This window comes from Phodopus roborovskii, unplaced genomic scaffold (assembly GCF_943737965.1).
Source record: "Phodopus roborovskii unplaced genomic scaffold, PHOROB, whole genome shotgun sequence".
NCBI lineage: Eukaryota > Metazoa > Chordata > Mammalia > Rodentia > Cricetidae > Phodopus > Phodopus roborovskii.
The window spans coordinates 2,343,479-2,363,724 of NW_026126567.1; the positions used below are offsets into that span (position 1 = coordinate 2,343,479).

Genomic DNA, 20,246 nt, shown 5'->3' on the forward strand with positions numbered 1-20,246 from the left:
CCTGGAGTAAAAAGATAGTCTGTGTCCGGGTAATTAAAAATGGAGGCTAATTCTTTACTGCACACCGAATTAAAGCACAGATCATCTAGACTAATAGTGCCCAGAGCTGTTATTGTGAAGACAATACTAACAGGACTCCTACTTTTGTAGGAGGCTCCCACAGGTGAGCATTTGTTTGTTTGGTACGGAATGCAATATTCTGTAGTGAAATCAATTTGTGCTGGTCTTAGGGCATCATGAGCAACGGGTGTTTCTGGGAGAGGGCAGACTACAGGACACACAGAGACCTGCATCTGTGGCCCTCCATTTCCCCTGCTGTTCCCTTTGCCTTACCTTAGTGGCTGCAGTGTGGGGCAGCTCTTTCCTTCAGATATACATGGGTGCCTCTACTCATTGCGGATCTCCTCTCTATTCTGCCTTTCAGTTTTTACCTCACTACCGTATTCAAAGCACAGAACCCCGCCCATCTGGTGCCACTTCTGCACCCCTGTACTTACAGCGCAGCCTATTCAAGTCATCAGGACCGGTTTGCTGGCGCTTTCAGCCCAGGCCCCACTGCTGATCCTTGGGACTTGGGTAATCTCCTCAAAGCCAGGCTTAAACCCCAAGCTCTGTGTGGTCTTTGTTTGGGGTTAGCCACACTTCCCTTTGGAAATTCCTATTTCCAAAACCGGGGCAGGGGGTGACGGGTGGCCTTGCACTTTCTCTTGTTCAGCCTCCCATCATCGTCACATAGATGAACAAATGAGCACCAGAAGCATGACCGCTCTGGGGCCTCACTGATCAGTCTCTCCCCTGTCCTCTCCCACACCAGGGGATTGGCAGGTAGCGATGACTCATGGGCGGGGCTCGTAATGAACTCTTCGGTTGGATCTCTCCAGCACAGACGCTGTGCTCTGAAGAAAGTCACTGGGATGGCGTATGGCACCCAAAGGAACTGCTGTTATGGTCTTTGTTTTCTGTTACACACATGTATTTTGCTAATTACAGTTGTGACTTTCCAATGCTTAAGTGACGACGCTCTGATGAAGGCACCACCCTCTCCAAGGACCGTGATATCGCAGATTAGAAATCAGACTCAGATTTGTAGGTGAGCAGCAGCATGTCCTATATAGCAAAGCGGTTGCTTGTTGTTAAACTAAGAGTAAGCCAGGAAAACCCTGTTGAATCCCATTTAATTTCCAAGAGAAAATAAACCTAAGATTTAGAGGAAGTGAGTGGCAGGGATAACTTCTAGGTGGGATAGCAGGATGAGGATTCAGTCTGTATGTCCACTCCAGAGCCAAGGTGACATGCAGACTCTTCAGTTGGTGTCTCCCCCCCCACTCCATATATACTGCTTGTGTTCCCAAGAGGCTGGCTCTTTGGCCTAGGCAACCTGCATTTCTGTGTTTAGTGCCCACTGACACAGGAATATCCATACACAACCCCAGGGAAATCTGACCAAACATTTTAATACAGACAAGATCACAGTTCTCCAAAGCCCCCTGAAGTCTGGGCTAAGGGATATGTACAGAACATAGGTAATGGGTCTGGATAGAGCTCACACGAAGAGCCTGCTTTGTAAAGTTCTTTTCCAGTCTGTCATTGGTGGTCATCCTATTAGTTTTAGCCACTTTCCTCTCTCATTGGCCAACATTTGGGAGTTGTTTCCCATCCTTTTGGTCCTATGTCAATAATTCAGAATAACCCTGGTGAGAGATTTGCATATTCAGAGATTGGGTATACAGGAGATGAATAGTTGAAGAATGCATTATCAGACTTCCAACTCCAGGTGATCTGAGAAACAGAAGGCGTCTGGTTTCTGTTGAGACAGTCAGACTGTAGTGTCAAACAGACTTGACAACAAATGCTGGCTTCCCATTCAGATTGAGAGCTTGCTTATTTTGAGCCCCAGCTCCTTTTCTACAAGACAGAAGTATGACTGGCTCCAGTATGCATATGGAAAAATGGAAAACCCAGTGCCCAAATAGCAAGCCCTGTGTCATGGCGGCTCTGAGGTTACTCTTGTGATCACGGTGTCCAACATCAGGATGATGATCACGATCACGGTGAGCCTGGTTATAAAACAAGCTCAGGTGGACGCTGGGGTCATCTGTCTGACGATGAATCATTCTGCAGCAGAGCACCATGGAGGGGAGGGTAGGCTCTGACGGACTATAAAACCTATGAGTAGGGAAAAATGTGCGTGGGCTGGTTTTGTTTTTCTAAATTGTGTTGTTTTCCCCCAAGTTCTGTTTTCATGAATCCTAAGAAGCCTCTCAGAGCTGGGTTTGGAGGCAGCTGCAGAGCCATGTAGCCTCCTCTTCTTACCAAACAGTGCCCCCTGGTGGCTGTGAGCCTGTGCATTGGCTCCCAGCTCCTTGCTCCTGCTTGAAGGGCGGCAGCTTTCTGGGCTACTTTGTGTCTCTGTGGAGCTCTGGGTGAACGAAGCAGGGGCACAACAAATACAGGGTGGGGATAGACCGAGCCTGATACTGACTTGTGGGATTTACCTGCAATTTCCTGTTGTGTTACTATTGAAGAGGACAGGATGCATGGTGGAATACCTCTAGAATTTTCTGATTCGCGGTAGATTTACATTTTAGCAAGTAACCTTTCTCTGCTACACGAATTTTCTAGAGTCCAAAAAGACTGTGGCTATTGTTCTTTTTAGCTGCTAAGGTGGAGGCTGGAAGATCTCCACCATCTATATTTTATTCTCTAGGAGCTCAAAACACTCCAGGCAGAGAAAACAGCCAAGAAAATAAATGGCTTTCAGTTGCTGCATGACATTGAACGTTTAAAATTTTAAGACCTTTTAGTTGATGCACAGTAATTGTGCATATTATGGGGTATTGTATGATGTTTTATACATGTAGGCAGAGTCTAATAAATCGGGGTAATTAGCATATCCACCTCTAGCAGTTATCATTTCTTTGTGGGAAGAACATTAAATATTTTTCTCTTTGAGCTAGTTTGTATTCCTCTAGACTAGTCATGCAGAGTTCGCATTAATATTCCAGGCTTGCTTTGTGGATAGCAAAGGAGTTAATGGTTCTAATAGCCACACCCGGTACACAGGGCACATCCAGAGCTGAATGGCGTTAAGTAGACACCTCAGGAGTAAATGTGACCCAGTTGAGACCCAGTTTCCCTCTGAAGGTAACAGGGAGAGTATATTGAAGATGGCAGTCTGAAGGTACTGTACCTGCCGAATTTTAAGCAAATAATTTAAGGAAGCATTTAAAGTAATACAACCACGGACAGAAGATATCAAGGAGTTTTTTAAGAACACAGAAGATGAAAGCAGGCTAGTGGTGAGTAGAACTATAAGTCAGAAGGATGACTGGGCAGCATGTAAGATGAGAAGACATTATTATGGTGGAGACATGAACTTATAAGACAAGCCCATGGACAGAGTAAATGCTGCAGGTGCTCACTCACACCTGAAGGTACTAGTGTATGAAGATAACATGACCTGGGACTGTCCCTACCGTATGCTGAGACATGAAAGTGAAGGTCCTCCATCCGTCCGTCCATTCTAAAGGCTTTTCTTCGTAATACCAAACAAAGAGACAAGCTTATTTTCCATTGTGCAGTGTGAAGACAAGGTGAGATGTGCTCAGAGGTCTTAGTTGGTGACAGGACTTCTGAAGATTAATGCTTAGGGAGGCTTTAGGAGTCACTGGAGACGAATAATCCGGGCCATTAGAAGCACAGGTTTTTGTGCCTCCTGAGTTCTTAGGATTGCTATACCTATATCTTCTTGTTGGCCCAAGTTAACCATTTCTGACAGTGTCTCAACATTAGCATTAACAGCACCTATCTCAAAGGTTTCCACCATTCAAGGATTATGAAGGCTTAAATTTTCAAAAAATTTTGGAATAGTTCCTTGAGATTGATTTTTTTTTAAAAAAATCAAAAAAATTCATCATGGTAGTTTCATTCAAGAGGCTATAGGAACTTTGAATTTTAGGACAGGAGTTGCTTTGTGGCTTACAGGGAAGATGAGAGATAAGGACGATGCTTTAGAACAGAGATGTAAAAGAAAAAGCAAGCAACAAATTCCCCATCCATATTTTGTTGGATCCTGGCATTACCAACAAATAATTCTTACCCAGCATCTCTATCACAACACATGGCAATAAATATGGTTTCATATGGTCTTTATACTCTCATCTCACACCTATGACCCTGGGGAAAAAAATCCAGTGAGCAAATAAAGGAAACATAGCTTACTGTATTTGCTGACTTGGCAGCAAACAGCACTGGGGACTGCATAATCATGAGTCTGTTGTATTTTATTGTTTGCTTCATTTTTCACAAGGCCCATAAAACTGGCAGAGGACAAGTGGGGTGAAGAAGCTCCAAGTGGAAAAAGTAGCAAGAGCTGTGTTGTCCCCAAAGGTCTTTCTTGTTCCTTCTTAAAGTGATCTAAAGTGGAACCTGTACAACATGCATGGTTAGGAGTATTCCATGGATGAGCACCAGTGGCCATAACAGGAAGATGTGTGCATGGCTCACCAAGCAAAGGAGCTGAGCAGATAGTAGGGGAAAGGATCCTTGCAAGGATCAAGTCAAGGAATGTTGCATAGACAATAGGCCTTCTTGGGTACCAGAACTCATCTGAGTATACAGCATCTATCTATCTATCTATCTATCTATCTATCTATCTATCTATATATATATATATGAAAAAATATTTTAATGCAAAGAAGATGTAGTACAAGCTCTTGCCTGGCCGGTGCTCTTCTCTCCTACCCTGGGTCCAACTGTATGACACAGAAATTCGTGAACTGCAATTCAATGAATAAGGAGATATGAGGATCCCACATCCTTTGTCTCCTGTTCTACCTGTTTTGGGTGCAGGGCAAAGGTACTTTTTAATCCTTTGAGAGGAAAGAATCAAATCCCAGTGGCTTCTGGGAAGGAAATGAGATACTTGAGATAGGAATTTACCTTAGGGTTTGGTCTCAGCACTGCCATTTTTTTGGGGAGGACTGGGTAATTGTTGGGGTTGCCTTATTTAATACATGGTAGTAATCAGCATCCATGGCCCTTACCTATGCAGGTTTCCCCCATGGGACTCAACCCTCATCAACAGGCTTGGCAACCGCTCTGAGCTATACACTCCCAGTTTAAACACCAATGAATTCCAGACATTTCCAAGTACCCCTGAAGTACAAGGCAAAAATGGCCCCCCCCGCCACCTCCATTAAGAAGCCGCCCAATGATTCTAGCTCAGTGAATGTGGAATAGTAGGGCATCCTGGAAAACTCAAGGTCCTTGTGTAAGTATTTGAGGAAGCTGCCAGGTTTGGATGGAGACCTGTCTCACTAATACACAGCTAAAGGGGAAAGGGCAGGAATGATGGTGCTTCTAACTCCACCCAAGCTGCAATTGGAGAGTAGACTTCTGATCAGCCACTGGTCTTTCTACTCAGCGGACAGTCAGTGATGCAAGCTCTTCTTGGAGAGATGCCATCTATGATGTCAATGTCTCTTCTTTAGAATGAGAGCAGCTACAAAAGTAGAGACCTTTGAACTAGATCCTGGCTATGTCTCATGTTTCCCACTGTGAATTTCTGTTTAAGTTTAGATTTAAGTGAGCTTTGGAGCTGGAAGTGAACAGTGAAAGTCATCTGCTTCATTGTTATATTGGATTGCAGGAGAATAAGTGTACTAATTCATAAAAATTATCCTTAAAGAGCCTCTGTCTCTTCAGCAAATGCTCGGTCTCCATACTCTGGAAGAGAAATTATTAGTTACATGTGAAATATCTGGCACTGCGTGGAAAGGGGACCCAATCTAGCCTACTCATTAACACAATGGAGATGCCACCAATGGCAGGACAAGACTCTGAAAGCCATAAATAATTGTCTAGCCAACACTTGCTGATATCATGTCTGTGGAATTGTCTCCTATATCATTGAGCTATTACATTACCACATGCCATTCTAGATTTTTTCCATGGAGTAGTTCCAAAATTGTAATCCTGATGCAGAGGCAGCTGGTCTGAGGATCTCAACCCTGTCTAATGGATAGCATAACATGTATGCCCAAAGATATTCTGTGTATGTTGATAACTCTCTCTCCAAAGTGTACACATAGTTTTACCCTCAATCTTGGTTGCTCATGGCTCACTTCATCAGTACCCCATCTCCTACTCTTAACCATAAATAATGTATAATGTGCATTAATGCACATTATTTATGGTTACCAAGTTGGATAACTGGGGTTGAGTGCCTTCTATTTTTAGCGTAATTAAAGGGTTTAAAGGAAAATAAGTTTAGCTGCAGATGTGCCCTCAAATAGCCTAGTAGAGTGGGGACAAAAAATTCCAAGAAGTGAGCCTTTTGCTTCTGTCCATGGTGCTGAATAGGAGTTTCAGGCTCATGAGATTTTGTAGACCCAGACAGAGCTGAATGAGAAGTCTGCATTCTCCTCCAGCTCTGGCTGACCGTTGCATGCCAACTTTACTTGCCTGGGGATTAGACAGAGACCTTAGACTGCATTTGATTCAGCACATTAGTTCAAACCAAATGAAGAGAAGAGGCAGCGGATGACCCAGAGGTTCTAGGACTGAGGCTAGTATAAATGTACTGTCCGTCAAAACCCACTCAGGAAGCCCTTCTTCTGTTGCACTTACAGTGCTGAATCATAAGAAAAGGCTAAGCTTACTCTGAATATTAAGCAGGGTGTGTTTGCCCAAGGTTAACTAGGAAATCCCTAAGATGAACGCTCAATTTGGCCTCCGCATCTACGAATTTGCCATGAAAACAGTCGCTGCCTCAGAAACCAGGCAACCATTTCCTAAGTTAGAATAGGGGAAGTAACATGTGACAATACTCTAGAATCATTCATCCTGCAGCCCAGGACCACCTGCGGAGAGATGACCCTGCCCAGCGGGCTGAGCCTTCATACATCAAGACTTGCTTATAGTGGTCTGAGTGGACAGTGGACACAATCTATTCTGGTAGGAGAGGAAAACTTTGGCTCCCTCCAAGAGGGCTACAGGCTGTGTCGAGATAAGGAAAGTAACCAGCATCTTTACTATCAGTGATGTGCTGTTCTTTTTACACAGTTGTCACCACGGGAAGAAAGGTAGGGTCTGTACAAATCCCCTCTCGGATGACTTGTTTGACACCCTTGAGTCTTTCAGTAGGTAAGAAAATGTGAGTGTTAAGCACCGCATGCTTGTGCAGATGGCTTTCCTTATGGACATTCAGTCATAAGAGCTAGTGCTTAACTAAGAGACCGAGGCTTCACCTGGTTCATTCTCCAGCTCCCATACAGGAGGTAGCCAGGGTTACAAACAGTACCTGGGAACTCCAGGTATCCAGAAGTGATGCAGGTCTGTCCTCTTTGGATGTGAGCTCTCTGTATTTAAGATGGCTGCATATTTAAGAGGGATTTCCTAGCAGATTGTGAGCTTCTTGGAGACAACCAGCAGAAACATCATACAGATGATGCCACATGCTTCCTGTCTTGGTTGGTAGTACAGGTAGCAATTTCAGAAGTGGAATGGAGTCTATTTGTCTTATAGGACAGGCAGGTTCTACATAAACATGTGACTCATTTCTGGGCTATCCTTTCCTAAGCAGGGACTGAAAACAGTTCTCTAAACTCTCCCTCATCCCTCATAAGCTATTTAGTCAGTGGTCACCAATGGTTAATTGTAATATTCTCCCCAGTGTGCCTATCTCAACTTATGATGGAAATTAGCCAAGTGGGATGTTCAAGGTAAGGTGGAGCTGTGTATTTCAGCCATCCCAGAAAATGAATTAGAGTACTTGTCCAGGTAACATTATCTTGGGATAAAATTTTCAGACCCTTGTGAGTTCAGACACAGGATAGAGGCAGCAAAGTCACTGGAGAGATTCATGGGAACAGTCGCCATGGTAATATTAACTCATGAACATCTAGGATCAAGGGGGTTGATTCTTGAGGATGCCACTTAGCAAGGGCCAGAACAGAAATCTAGTTTTATAGAAGACTTTAAAAGTTGAGTTCTGTGCATATGAAGAGCAGGTCTAGATATTCTATAGCCATGTGGTAGATGTTTAAAAATGTTGGGGCGTCCCAAGCACAAAACAAGCTCTAAAGAAATGTTATATACTTGAGAATTAATGTGACTAACATAGGGTATATTCAAATTAATTCATCTAGCCGATAGCAATGGTACATGCCAGTGATCCCAGCACTAGAGTGGCTGAGGCAGGAGGCAGCACCACCTGTCTCAAAAGATGAGATATTTTATAAGCTGCATGAAACTAAGAACAGTATATGAAGTTCTCTCTCCCTTCCCCGTGTGTTTCTGGCTTTTACATTGTTTCCTGAACAGATGACCTTGTATGCACAGCCTGTATTTAGATAATGTGCTACTAAGGACACAAACCCAGTCCTTCCTGATCCATCCCTTTGACTAATGGAAAGGCTGAACCTGGATGTGAGCCAAGCAGAAAGGGGAATTTACCCCTCTATGGTGCAGAACCGAGTTCAGCTAGTTCTTTAGGTTAGACTGGTCTGTGTGTGAATTTCTTGGCATTAGGGGATGTGGGTGGGTTGTGATGAAAAGAGTTAAGGTGGCAGAAGAGGGCAGTTAGCACCTACCTTGTGCCTTCTCATTTCTTTTTGCCATGAGACAGGGTCTCATTAACATCCCTTCATGTTTCTGGAATGTATTCTGTAGGCTGGTCAGGACTTGCAATCTTCCTTGCCTCATCCTTTGGATGAGCTAGAACTACAGGGAGGCTATACCAGGTCAGTCTTCCTAATTTTGACCTTGGATAGAGAGCCCTGAGGGATATGTGAGCCTCAAAGACCCCTAGATATATGAACTAATTCCCATGTGAAGGGTTTATCAGAGGAAGGCCCTCTAGAGAAGCTGCGGTATCAGCAGACACAAAGCCACATCCTAGCATGTTTCCTGGCACTGACTCTATCACCCTATTTGGCATTATACAGCCTGGCCAGGCCTGTGACAGTCTTTACATACATTTGCATCACTGGGAGATCATGGCAGATACAACTTCCAGCCACCAATCTGAAGTTTGGAAGTACTTCAGCATCTATAGTGGTGTAACCTGGGGTTCTAAGCTTGCTCTCCAGTTCCCTGCCAGCCTAGCATTTCTGTCTTAACATATGAATGCTTGTAGAAGCCAGAGAATGTACATTTAATACCAAGTCATGCTGGCTAACTCTTTGGATCTTAACCCAGGAGGCATAGGTTCTCTGGGGGAATCCTGGTAATATTTTTAAGCAGAAAGGATTGAGAAGCATTAGAGGAAGGCATTTGTCTAAATACTTCTGTAACATTTACATTGAAAAACCCTGATGGTCTATCCTGGGCTATGCTGGGGATGTTGCCCGGTAGCACTTCTCCAGGCTGGTTTGGAGAATGGAGTTAGACACGTAAGTAGGGATCAGCCTTCAGATATGAAGGATTATTGTGAGAGTCTAGGAGCAGCAGTCTATGGCTACTTCTGTAGGTCTTCAAGAATATGGGTGAGAGTGTTCCTAGGTCCCAAAGTAGTTTTAGAGTGTCATAAGGAGCCAAAAGGACATAATCTACACAGACAGTTCTTGAGTATTCTACAAGTCACTTTACTCATTTCAATAAAAATCAATACAGAGCAGAGATGAAGATTCAATGATTTTAGTGCTGGAATTTCCTAGTTCTTGATTCACAAAAAACAAAACAAAAACAAGCACCAAGACCAAATCTGTATGACACAAGGAAATATTCTAACAGTCTAAGAGTTTTATGTGGCTCAATTTAACTATGGTAGCCTTCACACTTAAAATAGCAGGCCTGATCCATAACAAGGAGATAAGCATTCATTGGTCTTTGTAGACACTTCAAATAAAACATACCTCCATACCAGCATTTCTGTATTAGGAAATATTTGATTTTAAGAGCAGCATCCACTCCACTGTGTGTAATATAACTCAAATACCCATTTCCTTATTAAAGATCTTTCCAGTGTTTTCCTATTAAAAATTATGTTTCATAGAATATATTCTACATAGAAATGTCTTTCCTTTCTCAGATATGGAATTATGTCCTTGGGCACAGTTCCCAGATGTGAAATACTGAGTTAGAGAACATGAAATACTTTGTGTAACTATATTTGCCAAATCACTTTCCAAAATTTCCATTACAATTAAGTAGGGGGAAGAGTTATACCCCCACACCATCAGCAACATTTGTGAGTTTCCCCTCTAGATATTGCATTTCAGTGAGCAAAAATTGGTCTTTGCATTTTTTCAGAAAGATTTCTCACGAGTAAATACTTCCTCTTAATATCTGCATTGTTATACCAAGTTCATGCGATCCCCAAAAGTTCACCAGGGAGCTGACTCGCTGATGTAAATGCTAAGTTGCAAGCCTCTGCAGGGACTCTTGTCCAGCAGACTGGCACAGCAGCAGGATAAGGGTGCCTAGTCTCAACTGCAAGAGGTTTTTAGAGCGAGTTGGTATGTGCGCCTTGGCTGTTCAGGATTGGATTAGAGTAGGTGACCTTTGGATCCATAGACGGGGTAGGGGCGAGGGGAATTCATATATTCGGCAGTACAATCTGTTATCTTACATATTTTCATCGGTTGCCATGGGGAGAACAGTATATGGTTTCAGGGTTGCACTGTGACCTTTTAAACTTTTCCCAAAAGTAGTTTTTATTTTTTATAAATTCCTTGGAACAGGGTGGAAAAAGTTGAAGTTTATTCGATTTTCAATTTATATAGTCTTCCTTATAGTTCTGTGACCTTTGTACCATATCAATCTTTTATAAATTGGACCAATCTATTTAAAAATACAGGGTCCAAAGTTTTTGACTTAGCATTACAACCAGGGAAAAGGGATGATGTATTCTTTTCCATGACTGCTTTCTGCTGACTTTGGGACATTGTTGTCAGGGGCCCAAGCAAGCTGAAGTGCCAGTCAAAAGCAAAAAGGGAATTTGGGCAATTGTTATTCATCAGAACCATCTGGCTTGTAGACTGTTGAAGAGGTAGGGAGTGTTCACATGAGCTGGCTGGTCCACACTGCATGAAGTCCAGAGTACAGCCTTTCAGAGCAGGCTGTAGTCAGCAATTGATGCTTGGATGTTGTCTGCCAGAAGTAGAAACCTGTTGAGACACATTCAAACTTGGAGCAGAAGTTAAAACTTATGTACTAATTGGAACTCTTAGGCCCATCATTTTAGTGATCGAGAAGACAGGAGTCTCAAGACCAGGGAGAAGTTCCCATCCTCAGGGGGAAACATAGGTTATACTTATCTGGAGTCCTTTTGACCGGCGAGAAGATCCATGCTTTATGACTTTTGATCCTCTGAAGCCAATATGAGCTTTATTATATAAAAGGAAGTAAGTTTTAGTTGTATTAGCATTACCAATCTGTACTGAAATCCATATTATAGAAAAAGCAGGTATCTGGAAAAACAGCAGGAATATACTCATATCTTTGAGTCCTAGCAAAAACTACAGATTTGGGTTAGAAGCATATACGTAGTTCTTCTGTCCAGACAGCCAGGTATAGATTGCACAGAGTTGTCACTGGCCTGAGGATAAGCCCTTTTAAATTTATATATAGATGGCAACCAAAATAAATCCGAATTCTTGAGCTTGTGACTGAGCAGCAAGTAGTCTCTACTTGCTTGTTAGAAGTTCAGAACTTAACATTTAAGTTCTATCAGAGAAGTCAATTTAAAACCACTTTTGTTATCTTCATAAAAACTTATGCTCCTACATCTTTAGGCATTTGTTTAGTAACCATTTAAGGCCACACACACACTTATATTTCTTAACATTTAACACAATAGGTTACTAGCTTTTGTAAGGCTAGGACTTTTACACTTGTCAGGGTTAGCTTTAATGCTTTGACATGTTGTGATCCTCTACTACAAAGTATTTTGTAATGTGATCCTCTACTACAAAGTATTTTATAATGTAAACAGCTGACATAGGTGATTCTAGGCTATGCTTATGAGGCTTTGTAATCCTCAGGATTGAGACTCATTGGCATAGAAGCTACTTCAAGCCCCTTAAGCCCCTTTCATTGTGTTACTGTTAAACATCCTAATTTTTGATTAGCATATGGTCTTTAAGTGTAAATACTAACATTTTATATATAAAACTTAAGTTTTTAATGTCTTTTTTGTAATATCAGAAACAAAGTATCTGTACCTTGCAACCCTCACCTCTACAATGAGCTAGAGGATTACATACCCTATAGCAACCATGTGCATTTCTGTCAAAATTGAGAGAGGCCTAGGCTAGGAGTTCCTCCTCCCATCCTAGCTTACATTCCAAGAGTATTAACAGTAAGTAAGGTTGTTAAAGCTCTCATTTTTCCCTTTGGCAAATGGGGAATTGGGCAGCCCCATCAGCTATCCTTGTAGTTTTCCTTGTGTGTGTGCTAATCATTGTATTGGCTTCCTGACGGTAGTTGTCCACACTACCTTCATTACAAAAGAAGCAGACTTACACACAGAATCTGATAACACTTCTGAAGGAAGGCGGAGTTAAAAAATGGAAGAAAAATTGCTCGTGTCAGCAGGATGATCCCAGACACTGCCTCTTCCAAACTCAAGCTGGATTGTGTTAAATATTTATGGAGTATCGACCAGGTGCCAGCTATATTATTTATTTTCACATTCATTTAATTGAATCTTCAGAATGTTTCTCAGAGGCATTATTAATCCTGATTTTGAGGTATAGAACGGAAGGCATTGAGTAAATAGACCAAACCACAGTTCAGGAAATTGTGTGGTCAGGCTGGAAGCCATGCGAACGGACTCCTGAGGGCGAGGCTCTCAGCATCTCCCAGAACATCCTATTACTGGGCTTAAAACAAGTTAAATGTGAACACCCCCAGAAAACCTTGTTCCTTATAAAACTGGCTGTTCAACCAGCAATTCTGTTTCAGACGAAATGTATTTTCCTTTGACAGACCACAGTACTGATCACTAATAAACACCATGACCAAAGCCACTTTGGGAGGAAAGGATTTATTCCATTTTACTACTTAAAGTCCATCATGAGGAGACAAGAAACCATGGGGGGAGGCCATTTACTGGCTTGCTGGGTTAAGCCAGTTTATACAATGCAGGGCCAGCTGCCCTGATACTAGACTTGCTCACAGTGGGTTGGAATTCCCTATCCCTATCGATCATTTAAAAGATTACTCCCTCACAATGGCCATAGACAATTTGATGGAGCCAGTTGTACATTTTGAGATTCACTCTTCCCAGGCCATGTCTAGGTTTGTCAAATTGACAAAAAACAGATACACACAGTAGTGTTTCATTTCGAGATAGCCACATTTGGAATCTACCTTCTCACCTCTTCAGTCTCTCAAGATTTGAGATAAATTGACCCAACAAGGACCACATCCACCTCCCTTGCAGTGGTATCAGATGTTGTATAAACCACATTGAGCCATATCCTCAGCCTCATTTGTTAAATATTTAATCAAAGATCCTTTCATGCAAATCCTAGAGATGGAATTTTCAGAGGCTGCCTGTCTTCATCTAGGGAATTCCTATCTTGAGAACCAATAAGGTATCAAATAGACTTGAGACCCCAAATTATGGATTCTTAATTTTGGCATGTTCTCAGAAAGCCTCTTTGGCGGTTGACAGTTGTACCATTTTAAGTGAGGATGGGAAAACACAGACATCACTATTGTGGGCCATGATCAGGCTTTGTTTGGTGGCTATTTGCAGAAGAATGCCACCCAGAATACCTTTAACCATCAAAGCTACTGCTCAAATATACTGCATTCTTCCTTATAGAGCCATGAGGTAACAGCATACAGTGTAAGTCTTTGGGGTTGTAATTGGATTTGTACAAACTCTGAGGATAAGACTGTATCTGAGGACCTGGAAGAACTGAATAATTCCATAAATTGTGAGCAATTGGACAGTGTTTACTTTAGGATGATTCCATCCTTGTGTTGGGATTAATTCATTAACTTCAAGGGATTAATTTATTAACTTCAAGTATATTGAGTCCTTCTATCTTCTGAATCCTACTGGAGAAAGTTGAACCAGATGTGGTATGCTCAGTCTATCAGGAGGCATGACAGAACGTCATACAGAGTGAAGGAACTCTTGAGGATGAATTAAAAGTTAGAGACAGCTGACCTGAACAAGGAAGAGCTCATGGACCCCCAGACTGGTAGCTTGCAATCCAGCATGGGACTGAATCAGGCCCCCTGAACATGGGTCTCAGCTAGAAGGCCTGGGCAGTCTAAGGGACCTCTGATAGTGGAACCAGGATGTATCCCTGGTGCACAAAAGGACCTTGGGAGCACATTCCCCATGGAGGGATACTCCCTTAACCTAGAGGAAGGAGGGAGGTCCTAGTCCCTACTCCAAATGACTTCAGATTTAGATGACCCCTCCTAGAAGGCATCCCCCTACATGTGGAGGGGGTATGGAAGGGGAGGGTGGTTGGGGGGCATGGGAGGGTGGGAGGGAGGGAGAGGGAACTGGGACTGATATGTAACATAAGAAAAAGAAAAAAAGTTACATTTCAAGAGACTTCTGATTGGGTCACATAATGGCAACTGAACTGGGTGAGGTCTACAGTGTACATTGCCAATTTCAGGGTTCCCTCTCATCTAACATTCTAGCCAGAAACTCTGAAAGCATTTAACTCCAATTTTACGAGTTAGTAGAGCTTGTAGATACCAGGCAAGAGCATGAACTGCAACTGGATGGAATTCTGACAATTAGTCTCTTCCAAGCATACCGTTTGCCTTTCAGTTTCAGTTGGCAGATGTTACACTGGAATAAGGGATAAGGGAATGGATCAACACAGGGGGAAAAAGGATAATGTGTTCTGCTTTTGGACACTACCGGGTTTTGAAGTTGAGCATGTAGGCCATAGGCCTTAGATTAGTGCCTATTGGCCCCAGGGCCAGGCTAGGAAAATTGGCCCTAACCATTTAGGCATAAGGGAACCCAATGTTTGTGAAGAGGAATGGCCAAGAGCTGCATTATAATAAAAACCACTGGAGCGAGATGATTGGTTTGGTTTGGAGGATGCAGCAATGATTTATTCAGAACAGAATGAAGCCAGGAAAAAGACTAATTTGCCATGCCAGAGAAGTAGGGTGAGCCTGGGTGAAGCCAGCTTAGTCCTTGGTGGTGGTGGGGAGATATGAGTCATAATTTCTAATATGAAAGTGATTGTTAAATGCCCATCAATTCCATTACTGTCAATTTCATGAGAAAGATGAGCAAATACACCTTTATCTCAGTCCTATGTTGCGCATACAATCAGTATAACTCACCTGCAACGATGACCACTGCATGTTTGATGTCCACTTACATGACATGCACATGTACACACATCACTTCTACCATGGGTATGCACAGTTTATACATGAACTCAAGTACATGGACAAATGCAGATTAAGTGCAGCATCAATGGAGGAAAAACAGGCTGGCAGGCAATTTGAGTTCTCTACTGGCAGACAAAGATGAAACCAGTAGGGCCTCTGCTGATGGAACACACTAGAATTTTCAAGCAGCCTTGGAACCTGTGACTCAGGGTGGCTACTTTGTTAAATTCACATGTATGTCATTTTCTAAGAAAAACTTCTCATGATTTCTAGTAACAATGGAAATTGTGCATTCAAACTAGTTATCAGAAATTGTAGCAATTAGAAGTATGAGGATTCCTGTTAATTTACTGTAATGCTTTCCCATTAACCCTAGAATTGTGGAATGATTAATACTAACCCATATGTAACCTGATGTTGGTGGCTTTATATATGATGGGTCCAGGGCTTACACATGGTGGATCAGGACGACTTGCTTTTATTAAAGTTGTCACAGTAAAGCAAACAAAACAGAATGCTGCTTAGGTTTTCATTAATTTGCTCAAAAAATATAAGGTATATAGGAATGGCTATATACAAACTAACATTAATCTGCAGATTCAATGCAAAACTCAAAATTTCCAGTGCCATTCTTCACAAACTAGGGAAAAAACCCAAATCTATGAATTTACAAGGAACCACAGAAAACCATAATATCTAGGGTTACTTTGGCTATTTAACACCTCGTTTCAAATTATACCATAGAGCTAGAGTGACAAAGAGTGCTTGATACTGGTATAAAGGCAGAAACAGAAGAGAATAGAGGACCCAGAAAAAGGTTCTGAAACCTATGGCCATTTAACTTTTGGCAAAGATGTCCCTTTTAATGGAAAGTGCTGAGAAACCTGGAAGCCTACCTGAATAATGAAATTAGGTCTATTATCTTCCATCCTGTACAAAAGTAAATTCCTAAGTATATGAAAAACCTTAGTTTAAATGCTAACAGTGCTAGAGGAAACAGGGAAGATTTTCAAAATAGTGTAGACAGACTTCCTGAACATGGGAACTAGCCCCATGAAACATTATGGTACTAAATGAAAATTTAGAAGTTTCTGCACAGCAAAACAAACCGTCAGCAGAGTGCATAGATAGCCCAGTGTGAGACAATATTTACCAGATATATTTCAGGCAGGGGACTAACATTCAGAGATCACTAAAAAGCTCCAGAAATTCAATACCAAAAAGGCAAAATTACCAACAAATGGGCCAATAAAAGGAACATTTCTCAAAAGCGGCAGCAAAATTGGCCAATAAATATTTACTAATATGTTCAAATTCCCTAAGCAGGGAAATACAAATTAAAAACTCCCTAGGGATACACGAGTCAGAATGCTGAATGGCTATCAAGAAATCTGGGATGGTAGTGACAAGTGGCCGGCATTATAGCATTCCAGATAACCCTACTCGAGTCCTGAGCTACATTCAGCCAGGACAAAAATGATCCTCCAAATGGGCAGAGTTCCATATACCTGATGCAAATAGCCAAGTGGTTCAGCTCAAAACAAAGATCCATGTGAACTGGTAACCGACACTATCCTGACATAAGTGAGCGAGCCCAGAAGGTTAAAAATATGAAATCCTTAATAGATGGCGTATGAACATTGTGAGCAGCACACAGATCGATGCACGTGCTGAAGTCAGACAGCTACAGCAGCATCTGAGTGGTGAGCATGTCTCTGGGGGGGGCCCCACCACCGAGGCTGGGAGGTGCCTCAGGCAAAGTTCGAGCACGTGAGTGGCCGGCTGCAGGCAGGCTAGGAGCTGCTGATCAACATCGGCGCACCCGGCACCATCCTGGACCTGGAGGATGACCCAAGCAGCCTGGCCAAGACAGTGGACGTGCTCACCAGCGCGTGGGCTCGAGGGAACTACCTGGTATCATTAGGATTGGAAGATTTTAAGTGCCTTTGTGGAAAGATTGTCAACATGATTTAAATCTTATGTAGCAATGGTTACCACAGTTTAAGTAGACAGGATGGGAGATGCCAAAGAAAAAGTTTGAGACGAAGCTTAGAACCCGATACCGAAGCTGATGGAGGAGGTGGCACCACCTATGTACATCTGGGAGCACCTGAGTCTGGTTTCAAGCACAAGAACTTTTGATCGAGAGGGTGTATGCGCCTGTGACGGATTGAAACCTTGAACATCTTTGGAGCTCAACCACTGGTTATCAAGTAAGTTGGTTCCACATTTGTGTTTCTTATTTGGGGATTCTAAGTCAGGTGAGAAATGCTGCAATATTGGCTATAGTGGAGATTTATAGACATGTAGGAGAGAAGCTAAGGATTGAACTGTCCAAAAGAGACAATCCTCCTACTAGGTTAGAAATGATACTTGCCAAATTTGATGAAGTACAAGATTAAGGCATACAGTATGGTTTTGGTATTGAGTATCTGCAAAGATAAAAGCTTGGATGATGAGGAATCGGTGAATGAAAACAGGCCATCAGCTGCTTCAGCCTTCAAGGTTCCTGCACCTAACACATCTGGAAATCCTGTCAAAAGTGGGAGAAAGCCTGGCTCAGCAGGTGGCCCTAAGGATGGAGTAATTTCTGAAGACTTCTACAGATGCTAGTCATTCCCATTCTCCAGCATACAAGTTGCTTTTTCTTTTAAGTAAGCACAGCCAGAATCACACATGTTTAATCTCAAAAGTACTTGTCTATGATGCAGAATTTTACCAGTGGACCCCCATCTTGTGATGTAGCTCAGCTGGTAGAGTTCTTGCTTCACATGCATGAGCATCATATAAACTTCATGAACTCGGTCCTCCTGTAATGCTGGCACTCAAGTTCAAGCTACATAGCAAGTTCAAGCCAGACTGGACTGAGATCCTGTTGACAAAAGAAATCAGCCAACAGAAAACCCGTTCCAATCAGTCAGCCAAGCAAGTACCTGCAGGGACCTGGCCACTTCCTCCTAGGAGGCATAATCATCTCTTGACAGGTAGCCATTCGAGATTCTTCTCAGCCATTGCTACACTGTCCCCACTGGGGCTGGTATGGCAGGGCTGGAAGCCAAAGTGGTCTTAGTTTCAAATGACCAATTTGGCAAGTTTGCCTTTACTGTCTCACAACTTTGGCTTTTTGGGTGGAATAGGTCTTTGGTTCAAATGCCTATGTCCCCACTGCTACAGACCAAGCTACTGACACCCTCACCACGCCTTCAACACAAGACTATACCCCTAAAGTCATGAACTAAAATAAATCTGCCCTGAAGTTGACTTAGCCAGGTAAGTTATCAGGGCCAGTGGAGGGACCAAAGCAGGCACTTTGCCTGTCATCCAGTGGCTTCATAAACCATGTCACAAAGCAGTTGTCCTCCCTTTAACCTGTCAGTGTTGGATTCACAACTGACGAAAGTTGGTTTTGGTGTAAGGAGCTGCAGGTGAAAAGTTGGGTTCATTTTCATGCCGTAGGTAGTGATTTACGGAGTAGCAAAAGATACTGGCTGTTAAAGTTAGTTTAAAAGTTAGGCACACGTTGTATTGGAGGTCTTCCCCCCCTCCCTCAACACACACACACCAACATTTTTATCGACTATTTTCGCATAATGCACCACAGTCAGAATTGCTTCCCAGCCCTCCCAGGCCCACCCCCACCTTTGTGATCTCGCCAAGAAAAAACAAATCTAAATTGTGCTGCCCTTATGCCCATTGGAGGCATGGCTGAACTCTCAGGGGCCATTCCCCTTGAAGAAAAATTTCCCACCCCTGTAAGAAGCAACCAACTACACTCCAAGAATGGCCAAGAGCTACATTCAATGATCCCTATCAGTTTAAGTGTTCTCAATGGCTTCCCATCTAGACATTTTGTTTGGGATGGGGTGGGTAGAAATTGTCACAGAAGCCTTCTATGTCTCCCATTCTGTCAACTTATGAGTCTGCAGTCGATTAAAGATGGTTTTTGAAATTGCATAACCTGGAATCTAAGAATGTAATCACATCTCATGCATTTTTTGTGCATGGAGCAAGCACTCTCCCTCTGAAGTGTATACCCAAGCTTTTCCATTTATACAGACGTTAGCAAGCTTCCATCATATACATCCCTCATTGTCTTATTAAATGCAATGCACCATTAAGATACTTTGCTTAGCTGAATTCAACTATTTGAAACAATTGTTTCCTAGCAATGGTTTCAGGCCTCTTCCCACCTAAGGGTTATGCTAATATGTCAGAACTTTTAACTATTGGTTCACTTTTAACTATACAGTTTCAAAAACCAGACATCTGATGCACGAGTTATTTCCTTTGCTCTGTACACAATCCTGGCAGGGTGATCCAAGATTGTGTTTCAGTCCTAGTTGAGGAAACTAAGCTTCTCATTCTTGGTCCTGTCCTGTTCTTTGTTTCTCCCCACCTCCCAGTAGGCTCGATAGTTTTGCCAACATAACTGATTTGAATATTAACTCTAAAATCACTCCAGACTCTTAGTGGACTAGAGACTGGACTTCCTCCCACAGTTACACAGTTGAGAATAGATACATAAGGAACAGAAGTAGATTAGATACTGAAATATTCTGAATCTCAAACCAAGTTACATTTGAAATTCGTTGCACATGCACCTATAGCTAACAAGCTAAGATTTAGGGACATTCTTGAGAATGTTGAAATTCCCAAGCAATCAATGTTCTGGGTAGTGCATAGAAAGAAGGTGTGATAGTGTATTCAGCATTATACTGGAGCTGGGGACATGCAGACCTGTGCTTGAACACAAAGAATTGTTTATGTAAATTCCATGTCCTGGTTAACTTTTTGAAAACTTGACACAAAACTAAAGTCATCTGGGAGTCAGGAACCTCAGAATTGCCTCCATTAGGTTGGCCTGGGTGCCTGGTGCATGTCTATGGGGTATGTTTTTCATTGATGGGAGGGGG

At 42.5% G+C, this 20,246-nt stretch overlaps 1 pseudogene; it reads left to right on the top strand.

Annotated features, from left to right (window-relative positions):
* The first annotated feature begins 16,959 nt into the window (after window positions 1-16,959).
* LOC127235227 (CLIP-associating protein 1-like) lies at window positions 16,960-17,946 on the top strand (annotated as a pseudogene).
* Window positions 17,947-20,246: the final 2,300 nt, after the last annotated feature.